This window comes from Rhinoraja longicauda, chromosome 35, assembly GCF_053455715.1.
Source record: "Rhinoraja longicauda isolate Sanriku21f chromosome 35, sRhiLon1.1, whole genome shotgun sequence".
Classification (NCBI taxonomy): domain Eukaryota; kingdom Metazoa; phylum Chordata; class Chondrichthyes; order Rajiformes; family Arhynchobatidae; genus Rhinoraja; species Rhinoraja longicauda.
In genome coordinates this window covers 16898746-16915295 of record NC_135987.1, presented here as the reverse complement: position 1 = coordinate 16915295, position 16550 = coordinate 16898746, and the positions used below count along the sequence as shown (strand labels likewise).

The 16550-nt window shown below is 45.2% G+C and overlaps 1 long non-coding RNA gene across 1 annotated transcript; it reads right to left on the bottom strand.

Moving 5' to 3' along the window:
* Positions 1-2080: 2080 nt before the first annotated feature.
* Positions 2081-15665, bottom strand: LOC144609968 (uncharacterized). Its single transcript, XR_013549384.1, has 3 exons — positions 15638-15665; positions 15033-15133; positions 2081-2139 (listed from the first exon to the last, which is right to left on the bottom strand). It is a non-coding gene; the product is annotated as an uncharacterized LOC144609968 (long non-coding RNA).
* Positions 15666-16550: the final 885 nt, after the last annotated feature.

The window sequence follows — 16550 nt, the reverse complement described above, 5'->3', positions numbered from 1 at the left end:
GTGTGCTGGGGAAAGGGGGGGGTGGAAGAGTGTGTCTGGGGGAGAGAGAATGGGGGGGGTCTGAGAATGGGGACTGGGGAGGGGGACAACAGGGGTCGTGCGGAGGGGGCTTGGTGGTGGGGGAAAGAGGGGTACTGGGAAAAGGGGAGGTCGTGGGGAAAGGGGGTGTGTGGGAAGAGTAAGAGTGGGGCTGGGGGAGGAGAGAATGGGGGGTGTGGGTTTGTTATTTTGTTTGTGACTGAACTTCAGCCAAAACGGTACACGGTAGCGCCACAATTTTAGGCCCACCTTACTCACCATTGTCACTTTAGTGATAATGCAAGTAGTTTTGTTGAAATCGGTGTTATATTTTTTAAGTTATTCACATTTTAAAGTTTAAAAGGAGGGGAGAGGGATGGGAGGAGGGACGGAGGAACGGAGGGGGGGGATGGGGGAGAAGGGAGTGGGGGAGTGAAGAGAGTGAGGAGGGAGTGGGGGGGAGAAGGGAGTGGGGGAGAGAAGGGAGTGGGGGAGAGAAGGGAGTGGGGGAGAGAAGGGAGTGGGGGAGAGAAGGGGAGTGGGGGGAGAAGGGGAGTGGGGGAGAAGGGGAGTGGGGGAGAAGGGGAGTGGGGGGGAGAGGGGGAGTGAGGGAGAGAGGGGGAGTGAGGGAGAGAGGGGGAGTGAGGGAGAGAGGGGGAGTGAGGGAGAGAGGGGGAGAGAGGGGGGTTGGGGAGAGAAGGGGGGTTGGTGAGAGAAGGGGGGTTGGGGAGAGAGGGGAGTGGGGGAGAGAAGGGAGTGGGGGAGAGAAGGGAGTGGGGGAGAGAGGGGAGTGGGGGAGAAGGGGAGTGGGGGAGAAGGGGAGTGGGGGAGAAGGGGAGTGGGGGAGAGGGAAGTGGGGGGGAGAGGGGGAGTGAGGGAGAGAGGGGGAGTGAGGGAGAGAGGGGGAGTGAGGGAGAGAGGGGGAGTGAGGGAGAGAGGGGGAGTGAGGGAGAGAGGGGGAGTGAGGGAGAGAGGGGGAGTGAGGGAGAGAGGGGGAGAGAGGGGGGTTGGGGAGAGAAGGGGGGTTGGTGAGAGAAGGGAGTGGGTGAGAGAAGGGGGGTTGGGGAGAGAGGGGAGTGGGGGAGAGAAGGGAGTGGGGGAGAGAGGGGAGTGGGGGAGAGAGGGGAGTGGGGGAGAGAGGGGTGTGGGGGAGAGAAGGGAGTGGGGGAGAGAGGGGAGTGGGGGAGAGAAGGGAGTGGGGGACAGAAGGGAGTGGGGGAGAGAAGGGAGTGGGGGAGAGAAGGGAGTGGGGGGGAGAGAGGGGAGAGGACAGGGTGCTGCACCAATACAGGAGAGGTTTAGGCCCAACGTGTCCACTTGGTCTAGTGTGATAAAATGGCGGAGTGACCACATGTGGGTCACCGTCATCGCAGTGAGCGACTCACGGGTGGGCACTCCGCTCAGAAATTATTAACATTTAAAATTATTATTCGGTCGCAAGCTGCATTAAAACCCCTCAACTTGACAGCCTACCTGCCGTGTAGGTTCGGAAACTGCCGCCGAGATCGGCCCTGAAGACCGGAGTGAGAAGCGAGGAGGAGGAGGGGGGAGCCGCTGGCGACGACCGACGGGCACGGACGGTGAGTGGGCCGGCGGGAGAGGGGTGAGGCCTCCAGCGCGGCTGCAGAAGGGGTTTTCCCTCCCCGGGCCACACACACACACAGCCTGGCGGTCGTCGGGCGAGGAGAGGGACGTCGATGGACGGGCCGAGCCAGTCGAGGGCGACGGAGGAGGCCCCCACCCCTGCAGCAGCTGCCCTGGGGCTCGCCTGGACCGGCACATCCAGCTCTGGGGGCACTAATCACCGTCACCCCCTCTCCTGCTTTATGTTTGTTGTTGTCGTCGTCGTTTTGTTAAACTTTGATTTACTACTTTGACGACGGACAAATGACAGAGATTCACAGTCAGTGTTCGCTGACCCGGAGGCGACGGTCTTCACCGCGACGTGCTGCAGGCCCAGGGCGGGCTCCTCCAGCCATGGCCTTCATGCGGCATCCAACAGCTCTTCTCTTTATCTTGGTCTTCCCTCAGAAGGAGCAGGTGGACTTGGCGCGCTGACTCATCTCCATCTTCTTCACCATCCACGCTCCGTACCTGGTGCCGCACCATTTATATAGGCCGCTAAAAACAAAGTCCCCACATTACAATAGACAATAGGTGCAGGAGGAGGCCATTCGGCCCTTCGAGCCAGCACTACCATTCAATGTGATCATGGCTGATCATTCTCAGTCTGAAGAAGGGTCTCGACCCGAAACGTCACCCATTCCTTCTCTCCCGAGGTGCTGCCTGACCTGCTGAGTTACTCCAGCATTTTGTGAATAAATACCTTCGATTTGTACCAGTATCTGCAGTTATCTTCTTATACATTCTCAATCAGTACCCCGTTCCTGCCTTCTCCCCATACCCCCTGACTCCGCTATCCTTAAGAGCTCTATCTAGCTCTCTCTTGAATGCATTCAGAGAACTGGCGTTCTAAGGCAGAGAATTCCACAGATTCACAACTCTCTGACTGAAAAAGTTACCTCAGAACCCACAGCATGGAAGGTGCTTGCTGCGGGCCGAATAAAATCTCGTGGCGGGCCGGGTGTGGCCCGCGGGCCACAGTTTGGAGACCACTGTTCTATTCAATTACCAGCCCAATCCATAACCCTGCATCCCACATAGAAGGAATGGGTGATGTTTCAGGTCGAAACCCTTCTTTGAGCTTGCAAGGCTGATTCAGGCGCACAAGGACTTTACAGCCAATTGGCAAGATAAAAGCAAGTTTTTATTTAATTACATAGTTTTTCTTACTTCACTGCCATAGTAGCATCATGGTGCATGGACAATTTACTTGAGAAACAAACCTAAACACCTCGTTCTCTCAATTACACAACATGCTTTGATGTTACAATAATGTATTAGGTGATTGCACGTAAGGCCAAAGTGCGTGGCACACGGAGTCGCTCAAGCCATCTGGAGGACATGGCAGCTTATGGCATACTCGAGTAACATATGCAACACGTACATTCTTACCTTTAAAAAGCCGCCAAAGGGCCAATTTTTGTGCTGTAAAAAATGAGGAAGAAGCTGGAGGATCTGGCGGAGGAAGAGGAACCAGGAGAAGGGATGCCAAGCCCGCAGACGCAAGAAGCAGCTGGGAAGACGTCTGGCCAGCTGGCGGGAGAAGGGGAAACGCGGCCGAGAAGGGAGGCAGGAGAGCAAGGCCGAGAAGCAGAGGGCCGCTGACCAACCAGCGGGGGGAGAAGAGGAGGAGGAGGAGGAGGATAGGATGGGGTTGAGTGAGCTGGGAGAGGAGCAGCGGGAAGAACCTGAGCCGAGGGGCCTGGAGGTCTGCAGGGGCAGAAGCAGCAAGCGCTGGAGGTCGGCGAGTCGCCTGAGGGCGAAGGGACCTGGGAGGAAAGGCTCGACGGCCTTGGAGGCGGTGGAAGGCGAGGAGCGGAGTGTCGGGCCCGAAGAGGAGGAGGAAGAGGACCGGGTAGTGGCTGATCGGCGGCGGAGGCCGAGTAGCAGCGAGAGCTGGACCGGGCGCTGGGAGCTGAGGCGGAGGACCAGGCCACGGCTCTGCTCGGCGGCCCCAGCCTCGAGGTGTTGAGCGCCGGCCAAGTGGAAGCGGACCCCGGTTGACGGAGATGATGAGCAGGGAGAAGGGCTGGAGGGCCAGCAGGAGCGGCGAGGGGCCGAAGAGCCTCAGGAAGCGAGGCACGGAGCCTGGAGGAGTGCAGGAAGGGGGAGGGGTGTCGGGACACTCGGAGCGCCGGGAGGGAGACGGGCTGATGGGAGAAGACCAACCGAAAGCCCTATTGTTATTTGAACTAAAAGCTCTATTGCTGCACTGAAAGCCCTATTGTTATTTGAGCTTAAAATAATAATGTTAAAAACAGTATTTTAAAATTTCCCCTTTGTCGGTTGCTTTTTTATGGTAGAAGTGTAAACTCAAATTACTGAAAAAAACAGGGTGGGGGTAAACTTACCTTTGTTGCAAAAGTTGCCATGGGTAAACGAGACGAAGAAGGTTGGGAACCCCTGCCCTAGTGAGTGCGTGTCTGCAGTACACGGCGGGCCTTCCAGACCGTGACCTCGCCTGCCGTGCAACCACTCAATTCTCCAGAACTAGGGGACACAGTCTAAGAATAAAGGGGAGGCCATTTAAAACTGAGGTGAGAAGAAACTTTTTCACCCAGAGAGTTGTGAATTTGTGGAATTCTCTGCCATAGAAGGCAGTGGAGGCCAATTCACTGGAAGAATTTAAAAGAGAGTTAGATAGAGCTCCAGGGGCTAGTGGAATCAAGGGATATGGGGAGAAGGCAGGCACGGGTTATTGATTGTGGATAATCAGCCATGATCACAATGAATGACGGTGCTGGCTCGAAGGGCCAAATGGCCTCCTGCACCTATTTTCTATGTTTCTATTCTCCAAATTTGGCAATGTATGTCCCCTCTTCAAAGGTCCTCTACTTTCATGTGCTACAATTTATAAGCAATTTAAATGAGCCATAATTACCAACCATTCACTTGATGTGCGTTTTCTTGTTTAAATAATTTTATATTAACTTCTTCATTTAGTCTTGATGTTCAGTTTCCATTCAAATCAGCAATCTCCTTGATCTCTCCCAGCATAAATTATGCTCTTAAACTTATAGCTTGTTCTTTATATCTCACTAAATTTGATATTGAATTGCTACAGCTCATAAAAGATATAGAAAGAGAACTGACACAGTTGTGGAGTTTAATTCTGAGATCCAGAGTAATTAACATCAATTAGCCCATGTGGACACATCACTTCAGTTGGCTATTAGCTAAATAAGTGTTGCTTTAATTAAAGACCATTACATTTATTATATGGGAGGAGAGGTGAATTGGGCTTTGAATTTATAACATCACAGCTTCAACATCATTATTCATTAGCAGCAAATGTATTTATTATCGGATCAGCCGAGCTGTGAGTTGAGAATTGTCAATTTGCCAGTCGCCGAGTTATGAACTAAAAAAACATGGCTTGATTTGTACGGAACCCATAATATGGACTCAAACCTATGTAGTCGATGTAATGAAATAATGACAATTTATCTCTTGCTGACTGAGAGGCAGTCTGTACTTGGAGGATGATGTCTTGAAAATGGCAACACCACCAATGACCCATATAAAATTAGTAAACTATTCCTTTCAAAGTTCCTTGCCTGCCGGTTCATATAACTGAAATGTACTTAGAAATCGTATTTCCCAGTTCCTTGATACCTGATTTATGTTAGTGAGCAGCTTAGAATATAGGAACAATTAAATAGTCTCATATTTTACATATAATCAATTGTCTGTTGATATCACCAACCAGGCACCTGTAAGGTGGTGGTCAGACTAAAAAAGTTACCATGCTGAAAATTGCCAAATGCTAATTTCACAAAGATTACAGGTTTGATATTGTTGCAACTGTTGTTGGATCTGCTGTTTTCCTGCTGAGAAAATTTCACTTGTAATCTCGATGTAATAAAGATTGAGTGATTGCAGCAATTGATGCTCATTCATCTCTTTTATATTATAAATCCTCCAAGGCAGCTCTTTTGATGATATCATCATTTATCATTTCTTTAAGAAAAGTGTTAAACAGAGATAAAAAAGATAAATTTAGTACCCCGTTTAACTGTTTCATTTGAAATTTGTGTGTTCATGGGAAAAGGATGTGATTCTTAAACTTTCCACCTGAATTTATTCATCATACAGTTGAATCCAACATGTTGTCTAAATAAACACGTAGATTTAGTTTAGTTTAGTTTTGTTTATTACTGTCACATGTACCAAGGTTCAGTGACAAGCTTTTTGTTGCATGCAATCCAGTCTACGAAAAGACTAAGCACGATCACAATCCAGCCATACAATCCAGTGCACAGATACAGGATAAAGGGTATAACATTTTGTGCAAGATAAAGACCGATAAAATCCGATTAAAGATGGTTCAAAGGTCTCCAATGAGGGGTAGATGGAAGGTCAGAATGCACACTGGCTGATGAGAGGATAGTTCAGTTGCCTGATAATAGCAGGGAAGAAACGGTCCATAAATCTGGAGATGTGCGTTTTCAAACTTTTGTGCCTCTTGCCTGATGGGGGAGGGGAGAAAAGGGAGTGACCGGGGTGAGACTGGTCCTTGATTATGTTGGTAGCCTTGCCAAGACAGCATTAAGTGTAGATGGAATTATTGGAAAGGAGGATGGTTTGTGTGATGGTCTGGGCTACATCAACAACTTTCTGCAATTTCCTGGGGTCTTGGATGGAGCTGTTCCCAAATCATATTTCAACATGCGTCTGAAACAAACATCAGCTTGCACTAGAAAATGGAGTTAGAGAAGCTCTCTGTTGTACATGAATCTCCCTGGTGCTCCAGAACAAAGTCTTTAGCTTAGTTTATTGATACAGCATGGAAACAGGCCCTACAATCCACCGAGTCCACACTAGTTCTATGTAGCCTGTCACACTAGTTCTATGTAATCCCACTTTCCCGTCCACACAGCGACACACTCTGGGCAATTTATAGAGACCAATTAACCTACAAACTCTCAGATCTTTGAGATGTGGGAAGAAATTGGAGCTATGGAAGAAACCCAAGTGGTCACAAGGTGAACATGCAAACTCCACACAGGCACCATTTGAGGTTAGGATTGAACCTTGGTCTCAGGCACTGTGAGGCAGCAGCTCTACCAGCTGTGCCACTGTGCTGCCCCTAATCACGGCCAAATGCTATGAAATGTTGGGCTTTCAGGACTACATTTTAAGGGATGCAGAGGCCACAACAAGGGCTCCTTGGGGAAGGGCTGCAGTTTCAGGCCTCTGCCACTGCACACAAAATATTTGAAATCTAATTTATTAAAAGCCCATAAAGTACTGGCTTTAAAGTTGCAAATGAATGATCACTGATGACAAACTAATCCTCAGGGAATAACAAGACGTATTATGAAAACATCGACTCTAATGTTTTAGTATTATGTACCACTGACTTTTTATGATTAATATATATTTAAAAATAAGAAAATAAGCTTATTTTTTAAACTCATTGCCCTGGGTTTTATTTATTTGTTACATTTTGGGGGTTTTGGCCCTCACTATATTCTAGTTTATTGCCAGTTGAGTAGATGGTGATGAGCCAAATACAACCGTGTAGGAAGGAACTGCAGATGCTGGTTCACATTCAAAGACAGGCACAAAATGCTGGAATAACTCAGCAGGACAGGCAACATCTCTGGAGGGAAGGAATGGGAGACCCTTCTTCAGGCAATTAAATTGTTGGATCGCTGGGCCATGTTAAACTCCATGAGGTGGATATAGAGTCACACATAATCCAGACAGGTGAAGGTCGCAGAATTCTCCCCTGAAAGACATTAATCCAGCGGATGGAAACCAACCCTTGTTGATATTGTGGTTAGCATTGCTAAGGCCACTGGAGAGTCAATAGACTGCAGATGCTGGAATCTGAAGTAAGAAATAAACTGTTGGAGGAACTCAGTAAACAAGGTGCATGTGTGGAGGCAATTGGATGATCAACATTTCAACTTGAGATGATGCATGAGCACTGAGAATGAAGAGGGGAGATGGGGTTGGTTGGTGATAGGTGGAATGGGATGTGGTGGGGGATGACATTGCCATTTTTGAGCTTTGGCAATGGGAACACACTATTGCTTGCTGTGTTCATCGAAGCTGCATATCATCTAAATGGTATTAGTTTAGGTTTTTAGCACTATAATATCCAGTGTGAAATCTCTTGGAATGTTTGGAGGGAATAAAATCCAGACTAAGTATTTTATAGTAACTGGAAGTTGCAGGGAGCAGCAAAACATGCCAAAACTTTCACCATACCATAGTGAAATGGGTCCCTTTCGGAATGGCAGGCAGTGACCAGTGGGGTACCGCAAGGTTCGGTGCTGGGACCCCAGCTATTTACGATATACATTAATGACTTAGACGAAGGGATTAAAAGTACCATTAGCAAATTTGCAGATGATACTAAGTTGGGGGGTAGTGTGAATTGTGAGGAAGATGCAATAAGGCTGCAGGGTGACCTGGACAGGTTGTGTGAGTGGGCGGATACATGGCAGATGCAGTTTAATGTAGATAAGTGTGAGGTTATTCACTTTGGAAGTAAGAATAGAAAGGCAGATTATTATCTGAATGGTGTCAAGTTAGGAGGAGGGGGAGTTCAACGAGATCTGGGTGTCCTAGTGCATCAGTCAATGAAAGGAAGCATGCAGGTTCAGCAGGCAGTGAAGAAAGCCAATGGAATGTTGGCCTTCGTAACAAGAGGAGTTGAGTATAGGAGCAAAGAGGTCCTTCTACAGTTGTACCGGGCCCTGGTGAGACCGCACCTGGAGTACTGTGTGCAGTTTTGGTCTCCAAATTTGAGGAAGGATATTCTTGCTATGGAGGGCGTGCAGCGTAGGTTCACTAGATTAATTCCCGGAATGGCGGGACTGTCGTATGTTGAAAGGCTGGAGCGATTGGGCTTGTATACACTGGAATTTAGAAGGATGAGGGGGGATCTTATTGAAACATATAAGATAATTAGGGGATTGGACACATTAGAGGCAGATAACATGTTCCCAATGTTGGGGGAGTCCAGAACAAGGGGCCACAGTTTGAGAATAAGGGGTAGGCCATTTAGAACGGAGATGAGGAAGAACTTTTTCAGTCAGAGGGTGGTGAAGGTGTGGAATTCTCTGCCTCAGAAGGCAGTGGAGGCCAGTTCGTTGGATGCTTTCAAGAGAGAGCTGGATAGAGCTCTTAAGGATAGCGGAGTGAGGGGGTATGGGGAGAAGGCAGGAACGGGGTACTGATTGATAGTGATCAGCCATGATCGCATTGAATGGCGGTGCTGGCTCGAAGGGCTGAATGGCCTACTCCTGCACCTATTGTCTATTGTCTATTGTCTATTGTGATAGGCGTTTCAGTCCTTGCATGTGGATTTTTATTGAAAACTACATTGTATCCCTTTAATTAAACATGGAATGCAAAATACAGAAGAGAACGGTAAGGAATAGGCCCTTGGGGTCACAATGTCTGTGCTGAACATAATGCCAAGACCAACTTGTATCTGCCTGTGCATAATCTATAACCCTCCATTCCCTGCATATCCATGTGCATATCCAAAAGTCTTGTATATGCCTTCCTGTAAATGAGATATTCTGTATTATAATACAATTCAACCAAATATTTAAGTCTGGAAAATATGCTCGAAAGTGTAATCCAATAAAGCTGTAACAAATTTAAATAAGGCAATGAAGTTTTGGAATGAGTACCGCTGCATCCTATATATCTTACAGAAAAAAGTCAATGAGAATTGGAAATATGGTCAACAAGCTACACTAATTGCGTACGATGTATGCAGGCAATGCTTTCCTTGCTGACAAATTTATTGTCAAGGTAACTGCAAAATTTAAAATCATTAAAGTTTAATGATTTAGATACAAAAGTAGTTTACCCCTTAACTCATTTCCCCCACACTAAATCAATTTTTGCACAAAAGCAACATAAATTAACAGGTTATAATATGTCACTATTGCCTTTCAATCACTGGAGGTGGTGATATCTGCACCTACAGCCATGGGCACTTTTCCTTTCTCTTTGGGGCATGCAAAGTTGTTAAATTTAATGAATGATTTGGGAGAAAAGTAATGACTCAAATGTTACATAAAATTTAATGATTGAGAGACCTATCGGGTTAACATTTTTTACCTAAAGGAATAACCAGGGAAAAGGAAATAAAATTCCATTTACTCAGCAGATTGCAAAACTATTTGCATTATTATCATTCAGCATTGGACCCCATCGGTTAAATATTTTTATTCAGACATTCATTCTTCCAAAAAGTAAATAAGTTTGAACTATCTAGCAGCCAAATGTGTGCCCGTGCAATGATCATGTGCCATGTGTTTTGACTATATTTCAAAATCTTTGTAACTCAGTAAGGAAATTCAACTAATTCAGCAAAAATTACAACAGAAAAAAACCCATCTAATTTTACAATTATGACATTTATTAGAAAGTTTTAAGAATCTCTTAAAACTATCCTGGAAAAGATGAAATTAGAATTTAAAGTTCCAGTAAACTTTAAATAACTTAAACAATGAGTAATATTGCTATCAATGCAGTTAAGGAACAAGGTAACAATGACCAAATGGAAAAGAAATGTAGAATTACAGGAATGTAGATGGCATAATGAACAGATATCCATGTTAGCTTACAAACAGTAGGTCCTGCATCTTGTGTAACAAGGTATATAAGTTACAAAGACCAAAGGAAAATTTATAAGCTTGTAGACATTCACATTTCTGTGACTGAAATTTCAAGATAATGATAAGGAATGTGACAAGTGATTGAGTTAGAAAAAGTACTTCAAATTCATTATGACTTTGATCATGACATCTTAAATCAATAAGTTATATCAGATAGTGACATGATGTATATTTCTAATGGCTTTAAACTTCACTGTCAATTATGTTGTCTTCCATGGTGGATTAATTGTGCTGAGCTTGAGGGCTAATATTTTATTTTGAAAAAGTGACAAAATGTAAAAACCTATGTTGTTTCGTGAACAAACTCCCTCTACATTTTTATCTTAAGTGAAGTTTTGACCTTTCGGGGTTTTTCTGAGATTAATTCTGGTGAACTGTTGAGGAAATTGGATGCATAAACAAACTATTTTGGAGCTTTGTCACAAGTGTCTTGCTTGCTTCAATATAAATCATTATTTTGTTTGTCGGAAAAAAGAGTTCTTTGAAATATAGTACTTGGAATAGGTCCAAAGGAAGTGAAGGGCATTTAATAATAATAAAGCAATAATCTCAGACCTTCACGAACCTGTCATCAGCAAGGCTCTATTCTCCTGATTGTCTTTAAAGCTATTTTTCATTGTGAGCATTGTTTCTGCCACTAACCAGTATGAGTGAATTATGATTCTTCTAACTACAAAGACCTTGGGGATTTGCACAGAAACCCATATATTCTTCATAAATATAATACTCGTCTAATTTGTTTGGTTAAACTTTAGCTATCATTTTGGATTTTTACCTCAGTTTGAATTCATTTCAGATAAAAATACGCAATGAAAACTTTTGAGTACTGAATCCTTTGAGCAAAATGTAGCAACCAGGTCCAATTAACATCCCAGCCACCAAAAATCAGAAGATCCAAATCGTGTTTTGGGGCATAAGGTGGGATAAATTGTACGAAGGGAGGGGATTAAGTTCAGTTTGCAAATATTTCTCCAAATTGAAACTCAAAGTAACGTTCAAGTTCCATCAAAAATAGCAGTGTTCAGATAGGAAATGTGTTTCTCATGTTCATCATTTCTGGGTACCTGATTGTAAATATCTGGACAATAAATTCACCTGTTTTAGACAGCTAAGCTGATCAAATATGAATTTAGATTTTATCCTTCTAATCTCAGAATGCCTGCATTTGAAGGGTAATTTGATGCTGCATGTTGTATTAGGTGGTAGAAAAGGGTTGAGTAGGAATGTAAAAGCAATTATATTGAAATTGTAAATTCAGTGCTTTGTTATTAAATGCATTTTTGCATGTCTGCAAACATTTTATATCAGTGGTATGTTTTTCTTAATTTACTTTGAATGTATTTGCTGTATACAAGCATCTGGTGATACATTTACTCAGTTACATCAAACCATCTTTGATTATCAAACACGTTCTCCTGGTTTCATAATCTGCCCATTTCTGATTCCACATGCCCCTTAATCCTCAAATCTGCCCAAATGGTCACAGATCAACTCTATACATAATTTAGCAAGAACTAATGCATTTAATCCAAAATAAAAAAACAGAAAAAGTTGGAAATACTCAGCAGGTCGAGAGAGGGCTGCTTCTGTGGAAAGAGAAACGGAGTTAATGTTTCAGGTCAAAGACCCTTCATCAGAACCTGGAAAAAGAGACTGAAGAAGGGTCTCGACCCGAAACGTCACCCATTCCTTCTCTTCAGAGATGCCGCCTGTCCCGCTGAGTTACTCCAGCATTTTGTGTCTAGCTTTGATTTAAACCAGCATCTGCAGTTCTTTCCTACACAGGAGAGAGTGTGATCTTGTTAAGGTGCAACGAGAGTGGGGAACGGTCTCTGAAAGGGTGAAAGCGAGGTGTTTGTGGGAATAAGCAGAAAGACAAGGTGATCTGGTATTCAGAGACAGTAGCTTAAGAAAGGGAGGTGACCATGGAAGTAGGGTTTTGGATAACACGTTATGAAAGACAATATGGAAGACAAAAATGATTATAGATGAGAAAGGCACGAGCGAAAGGCACATTCTTGAGCAAAAAAAACAAAGTGTTGGAGGAATTCAGCAGCTCAGTCAGCATCTGTGGAGGGAATGGAAAGACAACGTCTTGGATCGGGACCCTTCTTCAGATTAATGCAGTTGGGTGCAGAAAGCTGGATAAATGAGGTGGGGGGGGGACTTCCTGAAGAAGGGTCTCAACCCAAAGCGTCACCCATTCCTTCTCTCCAGAGATGCTGCTTGTCCGGCTGAGTTACTCCAGCGTTTTGTGTCTATCTTAAATGATAGGTGGATACTAGTGGGAGAGGTGCATGAATGGCTGATGGGTAGATCTAGTGACAAAGGCTAGAGGTGAAAAGGAGACAACTGATTGTTAGATGAGGAAAGAAGAGGAGTGAATGAGTGAAATATAAAGCTGGAGAGACAAGCAGATTATCTGGTTGAAGGGTGGAGTAGGGCTTCATCAGGTTAGGCATTCCTGGAGGAGAATAAAGCAGTGAAGTACATGAAAAGACAAAGGACCTTCGACCGAAACATTAACTTGTGGTGGCACGGTGGTGCAGTAGTTAGGGGTGCCAACTATCTCACTCCCAAATAAGGGAGAAGGTGACGTCACCGCCTCGCACCCCATGTGAGCTCACTCAGCCAGCAGCCACGTGCTCCTGCTCCACCAATGGCGGCTGCCTGGCCCGGGAGGTGGGTTGCTATGCAACCTCCGTTAGGTGGCGCCCGGGCCTCCGTACCTACAGCATCCGGGACCTACAGCGTCCATGCCTACAGCGTCCGGGCCTAGTGTCCTGGCCTACAGCGCCCCCCCCCCCCCCCCCCCCCCCCCCCCGGGCCTAATACGGGAGAAGGGCGGTCCCGTATGGGACAAACCAATTTTGCCCAGAATATGGGATGTCCCGGCTAATACAGGACTGTTGGCAACCCTAGCAGTAGTAGAGTTGATGCCTTGCAGCGCCAGAGACTCTGGTTCAATCCTGACTACGGGTGTCGTCTGTATGGAGTTTATACGTTCTTCCCGTGACCCGTGTGGATTTTCTCCTTGAGTTCCGGTTTCCACCCACCCTCCAAAGACGTACGGATTTGTAGGTTAATTGGCTTGGTATAATTGTAAATTGTCCCTGGTGTGTATCGGATAGTGTAAGTGTGCAGGGATCGCTGGTCGGCACAGACCCGGTGGGCCGAAGGGCCTGATTCCACGCTGTATCTCTAAAACTGAAAACTAAAAACTCTTTTACTCTTCCCACAGGTGTGGACTGACCCGCTGAGTATTGGCAGCATTTTCTCTTTTTATTTTAGATTCCCAGAACCCGCAGTTCTTTTTCATTTTCATTGCTTTTAAAATTGTGTCTAACAAAATATATAAATATTTTTTTATTTCCTTGGATCACAAAACTGCAGCAAATAGGAAGGATGCGGCTAAAGCATTATAAGAACCCTTGGCAATGAAATGTATTTGTCAAGGCCAAGCAGTTGATTAGAGTGCATTTAGCACCATGTTAACAAAATGATGACAGAAAGCGTGTCTTTAAGTGGAGGGTCAGTGTGATTTACATTGTTTTTCACTCAGTCTAGGACGGAATACTGAAGTGCTGCGATCCACATACAGAGAAAACCAAGGGCAACTTCCTAAATGCCAGTGAGATGAATTTAATAGGAAGTGCAGCATCTTTCAGAATGTCATACGGAGCGAGTGTAATATATTACCTCTCGGTGTAGGTTTGATATATTTTTGTTCTTTAGATAGAGCATTGTAGCTACAATTTAATAGACAAGAAGTAGGAATATGAGCAAAAAAAATTTAATACAGCATGATCAGCAAGGTTTCAACTCTCACTAACCAATTGAAGTCTACCCCATATCTATAACTCATTTTGTTTTATAGGCCATTAGGATCTCCAGAGAAGGGCTGCATGGAGACTGCTGCTTTTTGTTGAAATTAAAATGTCAAAGAAAAAGAAATAGAACAAAACAGGGAATCTGCAATTAATTACAAGCCCATAAAAATTCAATAATCAGAAGTCTGTGCAGTTTCAAGTCGTGCTCTATCTGATTCCGGCTAACAGGAAGGGAATACATTAATCTTTTCAAATTAGTTTTTTAATCTAACTTGAATATACTGATAAGACCTTTCACCATTTGTCCAATGTTCCTGTCTAACGCGTTCAACACAAACTGTGTAAAATTTCTGATCAGCAGCTCGAGCGTTCCGGGTGTTATTTGGGCTTTGAAAGTGAATCTCTACCAAACTCATGGAGGGAACTTATTCATGGGGTACGTTTGTGAACCTCAGCTGGACATGTGTGACAAACCAAGGATCTCAGTCAGTGACTAAGGGTCCCGACCCTGAACATTGCCTACTCGCTTCCTGCACAAATGCTGCCAGACCCGCTGAGTTACTCCAGAACTTTGTGTTCATCCCAGTCAGTGAGTCCCCTGATCTGATGCCACCATTGTCATTTTGAAGACCCTCTTTTCAGGACAGGTTAGTACCTCTGGTTGATACATCCTTTGCTTGATACAATGATTCAGAAAGTAGTTAAAATGTGTAACTCATCGGGTCAGGCAGCATCTCTGGAGAATTTGTGGAGAACATGGATGGTTGACAATTCGGGTTGGGACCCTTCTTCAACGCAACGAGCATTTCACAGTGCTCACCCTCATCAGCCGCGTTCCCCATTCTGCAGCAGGGCTTAGATGCAACCTTAGCCCTTGCTAATTGGAGCTGGCACAGTTCTTTCCCCTTACCATGACTGCACGCCACAAGTGGCCATTGTCTCAAGGCCTGCAGATCGATCGTACCTAAAATCCAGGCTTCGCCAGGATATGGCGGTGCAGTTCTTGGGACTCTGAAATCAAAGGGCCACAAAGGTTAGATGTTGATGCAGAAAGGGCAGGTAAGTGGGTAAATATATGTACACACTTACACGATCTGCAAACGGTGAGTCCGAAGGTGTGCCTTGAATAGGGATGAGAGATGTGGAGATACTGACTCCACCATTGAGCATTGGTGTCCCAGTGGTAGTCAATATCCGCCCCTCAGAGTAAGGACATGTGTGGATTTGCTACACATCCTCTGGGTGTTGGCCACACTATCTAAAGAGTGAACACCATGCAACCTAGTAGAATGACCTAGCTCCTGCAGTTGAATAGCTGGCAGCGTGTACAAGCCAAGAGGTGTGGTGTGAGGCTTGCACCTACAATAGGTGTACGTAGGTGCAATGGAGCAGATGAACATGAAAACTGATTGTTAGCGATTGTCGGTAGTAAGTAGTTAGCGTGCAGTAGATTGGGAAAGACCAGGGGCTGTTTGGAGTTGATAGAATATGGCATTTGAAGTTGCATTCACTGACCTTGACCACTGGTGTGAGATCATTGAGTTTCTTACGATGTTGTATCCAGGACCTCCGGGCTTGACTCCTGGTTTGACTTCCGTGGCCATCTGCTTGCACCACTGCCGGGTTGTGAGTTTGGAGCATCTCTGCCAGTAGGGGACATCACAACTCCTGTCCACCTCCTCCATCAAACTTTCCATTGCAGCCTCCAAAAGCCATGGGGCTTCTCACTGCTGCTTTGTCCCATTCTTCAGGAACCTTCCAGGTCATCCTTGATATTCCCCATCTACGATGTCCAAACTAGCGTTAAGAAATATTCACAAGATTTAGCTAGGGCAAACCAGTCATGATCATTGTCCCTTGTCAATGAATTCAATCAGACAGCAGATAATAATCTGCCTCCTTGTTCTTGCCGCCAAAGTGGATGACCTCAGATGAAGGAGGAAACTGGAGAATCCTATGAAGTCACTGGGAGAATGTACAAACTCCACATTGACAGCATCTAAAGTCAGCATCAAATCTTGGTTGCTGGGGCTATGATGAAGCAGCACTAACTGCCATCCCTCTGAGCAACAGGATGGAGTAACCGATCAGAGGAAGAGGAACAATACCATGTTTAAACCCTGATAGAGAAGATGGTTCCTACCATCATTGGGAAGCCAATTATCATTGGTAATGTTGGAAGCATCAAAGATGACCATATCATCGCCCTTAAACAACTTTCTCATAATACACCCTACCTTAACATGCACCTTCTAACTTATCAGCACACACAGTCTAAGTCGGGAGTTCTTTTCTGCCCACTGGCTCAATCTTTGTGCATTGACAGTAACATCATCAGGGAGGTTTGATGAAGGCAGATGTCTTCCAACATTGGCTGAAAGCCAAGTCGACACTGGCTGAAAAGTTCAAAGTTGATTCCATTGGATCT